The 13,947-nt window shown below is 36.4% G+C and overlaps 1 protein-coding gene across 4 annotated transcripts in view; it reads right to left on the bottom strand.

Annotated features, from left to right (window-relative positions):
• The window catches only part of kank4 (KN motif and ankyrin repeat domains 4), a 98,917-nt gene that overhangs the window by 33,318 nt on the left and 51,652 nt on the right, over positions 1-13,947 (bottom strand). Inside the window, exon 1 of one of the 4 annotated variants that reach the window (XM_015395273.1) lies at positions 6,807-6,833. The exons of the other annotated variants lie outside the window; for them this stretch is intronic. The gene's annotated coding sequence lies outside the window, so the exon portion shown is untranslated. Of the gene's footprint in view, positions 1-6,806; positions 6,834-13,947 lie in introns of those variants that run through there. 4 annotated transcript variants of the gene reach the window in all.

Here is a 13,947-nt window from a genome sequence, read left to right as displayed (position 1 = left end):
GTCCATGTCTCCTGCTCATACAGTGACGTCTCCGAGGTACACTGCAATCTGTCAGCACCAATGACTTAACTGTGGCAGCTGGAGGTGAGACGACATTGCCAGACAAGAGAAAAGTTGGTAGTGTAAATAATGACAGATATGGGCACTTTTTATATATATATACGTATAACACCAGTGTGAAACCACAACCATACCAATATAGTTGGGGTTTAGATGTATATGTAAAAATATTAATTATTTATATAGTTTATCAGCAGAAAATGTGATTTAGGGAAAACAGTAAAAAATGATTTTGTGTATTCATTAGTATTAAGTTGAAATTCCTTCACTTTTTTTCTGTCTGAGACTAATAAAGGAAAAAAGGTCGGACTGAAAATGTCAAAGATGTTGTGGGACCATTCGGCATGTTTTTTTTATGAATACTAAGTGTGGACAGGCTTATAGAGCGGTTGGCACTTGAACAGAAGTGTTTATTTAATGTACGCCTAAAATAACCAGAATTCAACTGTTTCAAATAACGGTTTGTGTCACAAACAATCATTACCTTATGTGGTGAACTACATGCAGACTAGGTTAGCAACAAATCACTTTAAAATCCATGGGAAGGATACTGATCTGTCAAGCCTTCAAGGTACTGCTCTTAGTTCTGAAAAACAGTCTGCTTCCTCCTAACAGAGCCAATATAAATCTTCACCTTATGAACTCAAATTGGAAACTAGAGACTTATGTATAATTGTTTTAGTCTAAGGTAGCCTTTTTCTTTTGGCTTTTGGGCCAATTCTCACTGCTTTCACAGGGATTTTTAACTTTATTGTGCTTGCTTTGCTTCAATATTATCTAAATTTTATATGACTAACTCATAATGAAAATGTTTATAAATGTTATGAGCTAAAAGACTGAAAAAGATTAAGATTAAGTAAAAGTAACAAAGATACCCAGCATCCAAAAGTGGTCAGAAATATAGATTTTTACGAATTGTGGAAGTGAGGATGGATAAAATAGGTTTACAGTGACTTTAATCGTTGATAAATGACACATTCAGAGCCTCCTCCGAGATTCACATATGCGCACCCAACAAGCACACATTTAAACACATAAAATTACTGCTGACCCAACCCAGCAAGAAGCATTAATTGAATGTCATGGGTCATTACATCGGAGTGCCTGTGTACTTGAGATTGAATTAGTCCGGTAAACTGACACAGAGCAGGATTGGAGAGAGGACAGACTGGCAGGAAATAAGATTGCAGAGAGCAAGCAGAGGACAAGAGGTGGGCTGATGAATGGAAGAAGAAAGTCGTGAAAAAGAAGCAGAGCAGGGAGTGTCAGCTGTACTCGTATCTTGGACATTCAGAGCTCCTCCAGATGCCCTCCCTATTATCTGGCCCTTTCTGAAACATGTTGCAAAATGCATATGAATGCATTTCCTGAGGAAGCGTCGTAAACATGCCGCAGCTGCAGCCCTAAACTGAGTATTCATCAAAGGCTATGAAAAAAGGCTATTAAGATCTACAAGCATGTGCAAATGAAAAAGAAACCAGCAAGCCAAGCAACCCTAGCAGTTTCAGAACGTTATCGCTGTCTGACATTAGATTTGCTATCTCTCTTCACATTTGTACAGTCCTGAGAAAGTAGACAGGAGGACTGTCCAGCCCAATCACTAACTAAACATTCTCTAGCATTGCACTAATACTGATAAAAACACTGCATACATGTAAGATAGCAATTACATCTGCTAAGGGTCTGTTAGATGCATACTTTTCAGACTAATTTTAAGATTTTTACTCGTGAAAACAACCAGAATGAGAGATAACATCTTACATCCCATAATTGAAATATGATTCTATATAACATATAATCTTAAAGCATGATAATAAAGTTCACAACTTAGAGTGCACAACATAATTATTTCCTTGGGCTCCAAAAATACCTCAAACCTCTAATGAACTTATTTCAGTGTCACAGTTTATTTGATGATCTATGATGTTTACTCACTGATATTCAGGCCTTTCTCTTTGGTGTGCAGAAAATATAATTTTATCCACAGTCACTGACTGCGTTAATATGGCTCTCCTTTGCTAAATCACAATTACCGCAGAAGAAAGGTATAATTCAAAAGCTGCACTTGATGCCAGGATAGCAGGGAACATGTCTACATGATCTTTTTACCAGAGCAAATGATCCAAAAGGTCTTCATTTGGCATCCTCAATTCAGTGTTAGCTGCCTTGTTGCATGTCTAGTCTATATTATAATTATTGTTATTATTATTATTATTATTGGTCTAAGAATAAAGGTAAGTAAAGATGTGTAGTTGTAGATTTATATGTATGTTCATGAGCAAAATAAAACCGACTCTAGCCAAAACCCAAGCTTTTACTTGATGTCAATCTATGAGCAATCACAGAACCACCATGAAGAGGTGGATAACAATTTTGCACAACAAAAGAGCACAGAAACAAGATGCTTCTTTACAAAAACTAGAGAAAATGGAGCAATGGCCTGAACACAAAAAATGGGACATTGCCTGATATCAAATATCTCGGAGTGTTTGTTTCTGCAGGAACCAATCAATCTCTCTGCTCTATGAGTGCTATTCGATCGGATCTGGTTCATCCCACTCCAGTCCAAGATTAGACCATGTTTATGTAGAGCACATTTCCAACACAGTTTGACAACAATCATACTTTTTTTTTTTTAAACTGTTTTTCTTAATGCTCCAAACTCCAAGGTAATTACATTGTTATTTTTTTTTTGTTTGCTTAAGCCAGAATGATTTATTAATGTCCAAACTGACAGAGGCTGAATTCACCAGAAGACAGATTGCTCCCTTTGTATGTATATGTAAAAAAAAAAAAAACATCTGTTCCTGAATTCCACAGAGGAAATGACAGAGGGATATTCTGTTCATACGCTTCATTAAACAACTTCAATATTATCCCTCCGGATAGTGAATGGACTACTTTTTTATTATAGGACAAATGTGGTATGGGTCTCTCTGGATAGCTTAATTAAAAAGTTTGTGGAACAAAAAGAGAACATTTTATCTTGTACAAAATGTATGAATTCAAATAAGTCATTTTAATAAAATTTAATCTACTTTTATGGGTGTATTTTAAGGCAGCCCCATAAACCTTATTGGAAGACATAATACTACATACTCATTATGGCTGCTTCCTTTCATAGATGTTAATGAGGGTGATTCAGCTAATTAACACTGAGCCATCTGACTATGTCAACTACTGCAGATGTTTAAAAGAGCTGAAAATTAGGTGTAAGGAAAAATAACACAAAGAAATGAGAAAGCAAAAAGGAAACAGGTCTATGGGAAAAGAGCAAAAATATATCATATGTCTGTGGGAAAACAAAAAAAGATGGGAACAGATAGTAAAAATAAAATGTACAAATGGCAAGAAAATATTCATAACAGAAAGAAAAAGAAACCTTTCCATCAATTGAACGGTGTACAGGTTACAAAGCCAGAAAGGGGAAATATGGTAGCATCCTATTACAGATAAAATTAGGTTTCATAAAAGTACAGTGCCACTAAATTTTTTAAGAGGAAACTAACTATAAATAATTGTTTCTATCAAGAATAAAAATTGAAAGATAATCAGTGACATAATTTATTTGAATTATTCAGAAAACACTTCATGGTTTTAAACACCACTAGTAGACTGTTTTGCCTTTCTTCATGTGAAATGCTCGCATATATTTTACAGGAGATTATGTTGGACAGAATTTAGGACTTTGACCTGGCTGCTCTTAAACATTAACTTTAATATTTAACCAATCCTTACAGAGTCACATTATTTGTTAAAAAGCTTGTATAGATTAATGGATTTTCTCATATAATTTAGTTAATGGGTGTTAGTTAATGTATTTCTGTTTAATTGCATATCAAGGCTTGATAGTACATGTTTAGTAATTTTTTCTTTTTACCTTGGTTGTAGCAAGTAGTTATTTGACGTACTATTGCCTTTGGATCTTATTAAACCAACATGTTGATTCTCTCCTGATCTCTGAACAAGGCATTTTTCATGCATACAGTAGCTGATTTCTGGCATTGAGTTGTTGCCATATGATTTTCTTGGTTGTCAGGTAATTTTGACAGTTTTATAACTAATTTTTCATATAATTTTAAACAAATATCTAAAGTAAGTTTTTTGGGGAGTGGCGCCTAGTGGTTAGAGCATAGAGCTTGGAATCCTGAGGTTTTGAGTTCAATCCCCACTTCCACAGACTGCCACTTTGGGTCGCTGAGCAAGACCCTTAACCCCACACTGCTCCCCGGGCGCCGCACAACGGTAAGCCCATAAAAAATGTTTCTTTTTGGAGCTGTTACAAGGTGACATACAGAGAGAAGAAATTTATTTTATAATAAAATGCAACTTATTTAACCTGTATTAAAAAAGAAACATTCCACTCCTCTTTGGAAAAACAACACCTTCATATTGAGCAGCAATTTTTTATTAAGCTATTGTTGCCCTTTAAAAAAGAGAATTGCTAAAAGCTATGATGGTAGTGATTAAATGTGAGCATCGACAAATGCAAAGCGACTCATCAGCCCCAAACATCAACCACCTCTAAAACTGATCCATCAGAAAAAAACATTTGGGAAGATGCCACTACTGTAACTGCCATAAAAAGCTAGAATAATTTATCCACATGAACAAAATTTCTATGGTTTTATGTCTCTACAACGGTAGGGGGACTAGTCTTCCCGTGCTGTTTTGGGATATTACCTCTCAGTTTCTATTCGCACCTAAATAGTAGCTAAGGAACCACACAATTACCAAAAACCACAGCGTAGCTACAGGGGAATGACTTATACTCTAACTAATAAGAGTTTCTAGCTACAGTACCAAATGCTGTTTCAGTTGTCACAATGGGCCTTTGACATGTACAGAATAAACATCTAGATTTCCAAGTGCCAAATGACCAGCCTAAACATCATGTAATAATGTGACAGGAAGTGGTAAGGTGATGGCATAGTAAGGAAAGCTTAGCGTAAAAGTGACACAACACTAAACAATACCCTATTATAGCCATATTTAGCAGATGTGCAACATTAATTAAGACAAAGATAAATAGCATGACTAGTAAGTGATACCATTTAGAACACATACAATGCAGAAGTCATGCCAACAAAAATGCCAAATAGAAATATATTTTAACAAATAAAACATTTATAAATACACATTACAAACACCAATATCAGTTTCTGGATTAATGATTATCAATCATTATAAGTATTGTCAGTTCTAGATTCTGTTTGGACTGAACCAAAACTGATGATAAAACCACAATAAAACAACTTAACCAATATTAAAAATGCAAACCAAGTCTCTTTATTGTTAATCCTCTAAATTAAAATGACAAATATGCTAACGTGTGCATATATATAACCATATATATCAAAAAAAGTATGAAAGCAACATCTCTACCTAATCCCCTATCAGATAAATACAAAAGATACATTTCTCTACGTTTTAATTTGTCTCTGGGAGTCAACGGAAAAAATGCAGTGAAAATCATCACTGCAAACTAATCCAGGAAGACCATTTCTTCCTAATCAATGACTCAATGCAATCAACTAGTTTTCCTTAATATGACATGTTGTGAATTGTCTCCCGATAAATAAATTCTATTGAAATGAATTCACTTGCTGCAGCATTTTTCCTATACAATAAAAAAAAATGGTGTGAATGAAAATCGTTCTGGAATATCCATGCCTGCATGCATTTTAGCATGCGAGTTTGCACCTGACTATCATATTTGCTACATATAGACACAGAGGATGCCTCATCAATCCAAGGTTTAATACATCGCATTATGAGTCTGTAGCACTCTGCCTAACCTCCTCCCAGCATTTTGCAAAACCTGATGATCTGCAGTTTTGTAAAGGCTGGCACTGAGTTAAGTTTGCCCGCTATTTTTCCCATTTTACAGCCAAAATTTCAGAGAGCACCAAGGTACTACATCAGAATTTCCTGCACTATCAAGTTTGCATGGTTTTACATATGGAAATATTTTGTTGATCAATGCCTAAGAATAGATGTCTGCTTATGCTGTATGTTAAGAAAATACAGCATAACCATCCTTAGATAAACAGACAGTAGTAGAAAAATGACTGTATTTAATTTTGAAGCAAGGCTTTTATCCATACAAATTCTGATTAATATGACTATTAAGACAAACCTCTTAACAGATTTATCATGCGAAAAAAAGCACTTTTTACAGTCGGCAGTGCAAGCTGCATAGTTGAGCTCAAATCAACACATAAATCTTCATTCTTTTGATCCTCACCCTCCAGCGTTTTTTCCTCCACTGGCACACAGAGACAAACAGACATGTAAAATAGCACAAATCATACCCACTGCTGATAAAAGCAAATGACTAATTGCCATTTTTAATAGCTTAATGGTTATATCACTGAACTGGGTGTAAAATGCTGTGCTGTATGCTGTTGGCAAATCAAGTTTTTCCCGCGTTATGTCAGCTGCCAAAGCTGTGTGGGGAGCGTTAATTTTGCAGCCACAAATGCACATGCATACAGATAAGTACAAACTCCCTGTTCCTCAGTTTTACACATTCGAGGCAACCAAAAATGACCTGTCATACCATGCATAAGCAGAGTGGAAACAGATTAGGAAAGTGTAAACAATAAACCACTCAAATTGTGAGAATCGTGAGGTACACAACCGAAGATTATGCCATACAACCTAAGATGGGGACAAGCTAATTAATCAAGGAAGGACAATTAGATGCAGGAAGTTACATTTATAGAGCTGAAATTGCTTCTCACCTGCCACGCAGTTCTAATCACCCTCTGCTCTGTTTGAATGAAGGCTACTGGCCCTGTCTTCAAAGAAAGAAGGGAAAAAAACAGAGGGGTGAAAGGGTGGGGAAGGGTTGACGTGATGGCAGATAGTGCAGACGAGAGAAGGAGAGTGAGAAAGTACTGAGGGTGGAGAAACTACCAGCTGTCTTACTACAACAGCTTTCCCAGCAGCAGTATACCTACTGATGCCAATGAGACACACGGAGACCTGGTAAACAAATGTCCCTTCTTGATGGTGAAATAACTGCAGGAATGATTAGAGCTGTGATAGTAATTTACTTATGTTGGCATGATAACAAGGGATACACCAAAGAACAGACTGAAATCTTTCTGTCTACAGCCACTTCAAATCTTTGCAAACTATCCTGCGTTCAGAGCCATAAAGCACTTGCCTTTCTGCAGAGTTTCCCCGTGAGTGTCAACTTTATTTTATGCTTGACTAACACTATGCATCAGGCAACTTCTTTAGTCGTATGTCAGCAGGTGAGACAGAACTCTACGACAAAAAAAAAACAACCCTCAAAAGCCTCATATCAGTTTTAAAGCTCAGATCCATACATTCCTATGAAATCTACCAAGTCAACACATCAGACACATTTGGCTGGCTCAATAACAGAAGGCAGTCTAATGAGTAAACCAGCTCAATTTACTCTGTAAAGTAAATAGGGTCAATTATTAAGTACCTTTTAAATAGTCGACCTGCCTTGGCAAATAGAACCAAACTCTTATCTTTTTGGTGCTGTAATTATTCATCCCCACAGTACTAAAAAAAGCACCCAGCATCAAGCAGTCAGCAGAGCCAATCCACATCTTTATCAAACATGTCGAGTAAGCAGGCAGATATGAGAAGTACCTAACTTATTAATGGGGTTACTAGATAGAATTTTTATCTTGATTCAAAACTGGCAGAATAGACAGGAATGCATCCTATTAAATTACAATATCATTGAAAAGTTAACTAAGGCTATGTTCACACTGAAGGCCTTAATGCTCAATTCTGATTTTTTAGTGAAATAAATTTTTTTTGTGTATGTTACTATTCACATTTTCAAATGTATATGCGACCTGTAGGTGATCTCCTGTGTGAGTTGCATTCATATTATGCAAGTGTCCCACATGCGCAGTAGAGGACGCAATGACGTCACAAGTGAGTGTGCACTGTGTTTATGGAGCATAGGTGGAAGTTCAACCGAAGAAAATCATTGCTTTCCAACATCCACCTGCGACACAGCCAATCTGCTTTGAACCACACCTCCAAGAAAGCTAATCAGCATCCAAAGTTCTTCTTAAAAAGCCTCCGATACGCACCTGTCTGCTCCTGTGCGCAGGCGGTGGATGCGCTGTGTGACTTCGTCCAGATGACACTGTTTCAACCCGCCCCCAGCCCCTACTCCACCTTCATAGCTAAAGCTTCATCAGAGTGTCATTCCTCCTGGACTCTTACTGCGTTACTGTCTCATCTTAGACAGTCCGGCAGAAGACCACCATGTTGAGCCTGGTTCTGCCAGAGGTTTCTTCTTAATGGGAGTTTTTCCTCTCCACTTTCGCTTCATGCTTGCTCATCATGGACAGGTTCTCTCAACCTGTGGGGGGGGAATAACCGCCCTGTTCATTGCTCCTGTTCATGCATATCTATCAAAATTAAGTGCTATGTTTCCTGCCGAGGTCTTACCGCAAAAGACAACGTAATTGTATCAATAAATTTCTCTTAACATAATTTTTAGGCAAAACAATCATCAAACAAATGAGAAGTCTGTTGGTAAAAAATGTTTTGTTACAGTCTACGCAATCATAAGATAGACTACAGACTTTCTATCAGTCCTAGCATGCAGTTGCTAACCCTCCAAAAGCCACTGAGGGTCAGGTTGTAATAGAAGCTGGTTATGACATTAATCAAAAGGTTGGTGGAAGGAAAAAGTGTGGCAGAAAAGGTACACAAAGAACTATGATAATCAGATCCTTGAGAAAATAATATGAATCAAAGCCCGTTCGTAATATTGGGGCCAGATAAGAGCAGTCAAGAGATTTTAGGTGTAAATTAGCTCTAATCTGGTACAGCAAATCAAATGCCTACATTTATACTTAAATTGTACATGATCCTTTTTGTCAAAGAATGCTGCTCTTCCTATGTTTGGTGGCGCCTTAACCAGACAATATCAGAAATAATTGAGAAAGCCAAAGCATTCCTTTAAAATTAAAGTCAATATTGCAGTTCATTTGAAAATGTTTTCAAAATGTGTGGGGAGAGTAGAGAGGCATGGATTTATGTTGGATGAGGTCCAGTGTGAAATTTCCACAGTCATTTTTGATTTGGAAAATCATGTTTTCCGCTGTTGTTGGTCCCTCTTTTAAATAATTTCCACTCTGAGTGGGAACTTAACAAAGAATTTAACCTCACTTTTCTCTTCAATGTTCTGGAGATGCTGATCTCAAATGCCAATAGCACCAATATCTGCTTTGATGACCGTTTTACATCTGTGAATGGCAACAAACATGCCTGATTCAAACACTTAAGATCAGAGAAACCAGTCAAGCCAAAAGCCCACTGTGATAAAATCCCGGGTGTCACAAACTTCCAATAGGGAAGCAGGCTGATTGCTTCCCTGTCATGCTGCATTGATGCAGTAATTCATGCAAAAAATTGAATAAAAAGAATTAAATGCATGAACTGTGCAGTATTTGCACATTGGTTAGATTAGGCAAACATTTCTATGTTAAAAATAACTTCTCATTGGTCCCTTATAAAATACTAGTTTTCTGGGAAACTGCTTTTTACAATTAAGGTCCCTAAGATGACAATTGTTGTAGATTGGCATGAATTAAAAACTAAATAAACTTCTCAGAATACAACTCACACATTTTGTTATGTGTAAAAGATAGAGTAGAGTTTATTAAAAAACAATAACAAAAAAAACAAAAAAAATCTAATCAAAGCCACACAATAATCAGAGGAATTGTTTACAGATTCTGAGGCTGAATTCTCTCGTCTGTGTAAATCTCCAACACTGCATAAAATAAGTCTACATCCTTTTATCTAAATCAGTGGGTTGAAAGAGGGTGTCATGTGGCCTTTGGGGTTTAAGCTACTCTTAAGCAGATCACATGAGCCTTCTTGTCAGGCGGGATCAGATCCCACCTCAGAACCTCAGGACCTCTACAGTCCTGCCGCTTTTTGGTCTTTTATGGAAATGTCAAGTTGAGACACAGTTTGCCTGTATCATATCATTGTTCTTTAAAGAAATACATACATATTAGATAAGTAAACGGCAATGAAAATAAGAATCATATGGGTAGAAACAAGTGTATGTAAACAGATTAAAATCAGCTTTAATTAAAGATTGCTCAATTAAAAGTTATTGTCCATAACATAAAGTTAGTTTAAACTTTTTAAAATATCTCTGGGTAGAAAATGAGCAGCCGGTAAATTTGCATCAACTGAGCAAGAGTTAATAAAAACAAAGAGAAAGGAAGAGAATTATGAAATGATACTGATGCAAAATTAAGCCTTTACAGAAACATCTGAATATTGATGATTGTTTAAGTAAGTATGATGTTTTTTAAAATAAAAGCAAAGTTGTTTATCTTCTTCCAATCAGCTAAAACTACACTCCAAAAAAAAAAAATATATATATATATATAGCATTAATGCGTATTTAGTTCACATGAAAACAAAAGTACGTAGGACCACTTTTTTCCTGCAAAATAGCTCAAATGCAGTCAGGCTGGATTAAGAGTAGCTTACATGTGAGCAGCAGTTTTCAAGTTTTTCTTAAGATGCTTAATTGGGTTTTGGTCTGAACCTTGACTCAAACATTCTTCACATTCTAACTTATGCTTTATTCTAAACCCTCCATTACAGCTCTGGCATTTTTTTTTTTTTTCAAAAGAGGAATGAGCCTTAAAATGGTTTCTTCCAGGATTGCAAAATATTTATTATCATTCATCTTTAAATTAATTCTGACCACCTTTTCTATCCCCTGTTTAAGAAAAACATCTCCTCAGGTTAATGCCACGTATTTCTTCCACCTGCCACATGCCTCCTGTCAGGTAATAGGCACCCCCATGTAATGGTAGTTTTTTTAGTTGTCCCATATTCCTTCCATTTTTAGATGATAGATTTAACAAGCAGCTGGAATGTTGAAATACACGAAGCAAAAAGGTCCTGGATTTTAAACCTGGCCTGAATCTGTCTGCATGCAGTTTTCTTGTTCTCCCTATGTGTTTGGACTGTTTGTGCTTCAGCCTCCTTCCACGTTCAAAGAATGGTTGGTTAATTGGTCTCTCTAAATTGTCCTTAAGTATAAGAGTGTATATGCATCATTGTTTTTCCTGTGTTGCTCTGTGATGGACAAGGAACCTTTTGGTGAGTTCCAAGAACCTTTTCTGGCACTTGATTGAAAAAAAATGAAGATATCAGCGAAAAGGGTGCAGAACACAAATCAGCGCAACAATTCTCAGATTTTTATTTAATGAAGAATTAGAAAAACATTATTTATTTCCTTTTGGTTTACTACCGAATGCTACTTTGTAAATATCAGGAATGAAATTCTACTAAAAGGTGAAAGGTTTTAGAATGCAGAACCAGAAGGGAAAGAGAAAATGTATGCTTGGAAGGAGAGAACATGTAAACTCAAGTCAGAAAAGCTCTGACTCTGATCTGGTCCTATTTTGCTTGAAGGCATTAGTGCTATTACTGTGCTAATTTCTATTTACATGCAGGACAATGGTTTTTTAATCTGTTTGCTTTTAAAATTGCGTTTTTGGATGATTTGGGTTGTCAAATATTAGAGCTATTTTGATCTGCAATGGGAATCTTTTTCAAAACATTGGTTGTCTTAAGGAGTTCAAATTTGCATTTGTTTGAGCCTCCTACATTACCTGTTGCTACAATTAATCTGTTAACAACCCTTTCTAACACCCAATCCTAAAAACCCCAAAATATGCAGCACACTTAGTCTCCCTCGTGATGTAAAAACTCAGGCAAAACTGACTCACGAGGTGAAAAGATTTTTTTTGGCAAGCCATCATTAAGAAAAAGTAGTTTTACTGACACTACATCCGTCTGTCTTTCTGCTTTGGCAAGAACAGTTCTGAAATGTTAAAATGCTGTAACAAGCTGTGTTGTGCCAAGTCTGGCACCCAAAACCTATGTGTCACCGTGAAAGGCTGTTTTAAAGTGTGAAAATAAAAAATTGCAGCACTCCCACGTTGGCAGTCATTACTGAAGCTTTTCTTTATGCATAAGTTTGACCCAAAGCTAAAACTAATTTTCATCAGACTGTTGTGACAACAGTAGCTATTCAACTTAATTACCTAAAATTGTTTTGAGTTCTTGCAACGTTTCTTTTGCAAGAGATTTGAAAAATCGTGAAATAACTACTCATGTGGCAATGGAAGGTATTATGCATGTTTTACTGGGAACAAGTACATTTGTTTGCTTTAAGGAGAACTTTTTTGCTAGAGTCGGTCCTTTGAATTTAAGGCAAGCAAGTCAAGGTACAATTCTAAAGAGGGATTTTTTTTTTCTCTTAATCATAAAATCCTTAAAGACATAAATTTAAATTGAATATATGAAATATATTTCTTTCAGTAAAAGGTTATATTTCATCCAGCCTTGTAGTTATTTTAAGGACCACATTTTGGTTTGAAGCTATTCATAATTATCCCTTGTGTGCATGACAGCGTACTGTAGTAGGAAGCAGGAGCTTAACCTGCAACCTGAGGGTCGGTGGTTCAAACCCAAGCTCCGTCCGTCTCAGCTTTTGTGTCCTTAGTGTGCCTCAAGGCATCTGTTTCTACAATGTAGGTTGCTACTATCTGTGTGTGAATGAGCGAATGAATAAATTAAACCCCCAAAACAACAGATGTTATTTAGACGTTTTTTTTGTCTAAATCTGGTCGGTGTGTCATAGTCTTGATTTAATCCAGCAATTGTTGTTGAAAAGACGTTGCAAACCCATCTTTTCAATTATCTGAAAATTTCGGCTTTTCCTCTTTCACTTTCAAACCAAATATAGATGTCGTTTGGACATAAATGATGTCGTCTTTCCAATGTTTTTCAACCAATTTTTGGTCGGTGGGAAAGAGCCTTGAAGTTCCCTGACTTGAAAAGGTGATAGCTTAGCTTTACAAAAGCGTTTATAATTTCCCAGACCTTCAGTAAAACTTTGCTTGTCTTTACTAGCATCTGTATTTTCTAGATCTATGTTATGCTGAAGCATCAGAACCAAACCACAGTCCTTTCTCCATCCTTTAATGTCCTTTGTTCAGAGATCTTTTCATGAGCACATCAACATAACTTTCATTATTTTACACCAAAGAAAAGTGTTTAGACGTGCAATGCTTCCAAAACAGTAACAATGAAATTATTAATAGAGGCAATGCTTTACACCATTAGTCAAGTATGCTGTCTCAAGTTATCTTATGGAGTAGTACGTGTTTATAATGTACATTGAATCTACGCGTAATTAAAGCCATGCATCATTGCTTAAGTACACACAATGTGAAGCTCGAGACCATATATAGACTCAAGCTGACCCTGCAACGACAGCCAACAATATCATACCCCATGAAGCCAAACAAAAAGAATGTGAGCTGCATTTTTTCCTCCTTCCTCCTTTTTTTCCACAAGAGCACATACATTTGATAAAGTGCTGCTGGCAAACGCTAACCGGCTCCACAAAGCATCTTGTCTGATGTTCAGGCCTGGTGCAGGGTGAAAGGGTTTACTTTCTGCATCACAAAAATGAGTCAAAGCAACAGTCAAGCTAAACACTTTTCTAAAGAGTGTCAAAAATAATTTAGGACTCACATGACACATCACTCCTGACATTTTGACAGTTGACTGAGCTCAGAATCAGATTTTTTTTTCAGGCAACAACAGTGCAAGACATTGTAACAGACATTTTTTTTTTTTTTTTTAAGCAGTGTTATACAGATTTGGATGAACCATGTATAAGCACAAGCCAGGACATATGATGAGGAAATATACATCTACATGTATTATATTCTATTTGATGGATTGGAGCTTTGTGTGAATGCCAAACAAAAGGTAATGCATACATTTAAAGATGACATGGATGGATGGATGGATGGATGGATGGAT

Source organism: Cyprinodon variegatus, unplaced genomic scaffold (genome assembly GCF_000732505.1).
Source record: "Cyprinodon variegatus isolate N-32 unplaced genomic scaffold, C_variegatus-1.0 Scaffold733, whole genome shotgun sequence".
NCBI classification, from domain to species: domain Eukaryota; kingdom Metazoa; phylum Chordata; class Actinopteri; order Cyprinodontiformes; family Cyprinodontidae; genus Cyprinodon; species Cyprinodon variegatus.
Note: the sequence above shows the minus strand (reverse complement) of the source record. Positions and strands in the feature narration are given on the sequence as shown.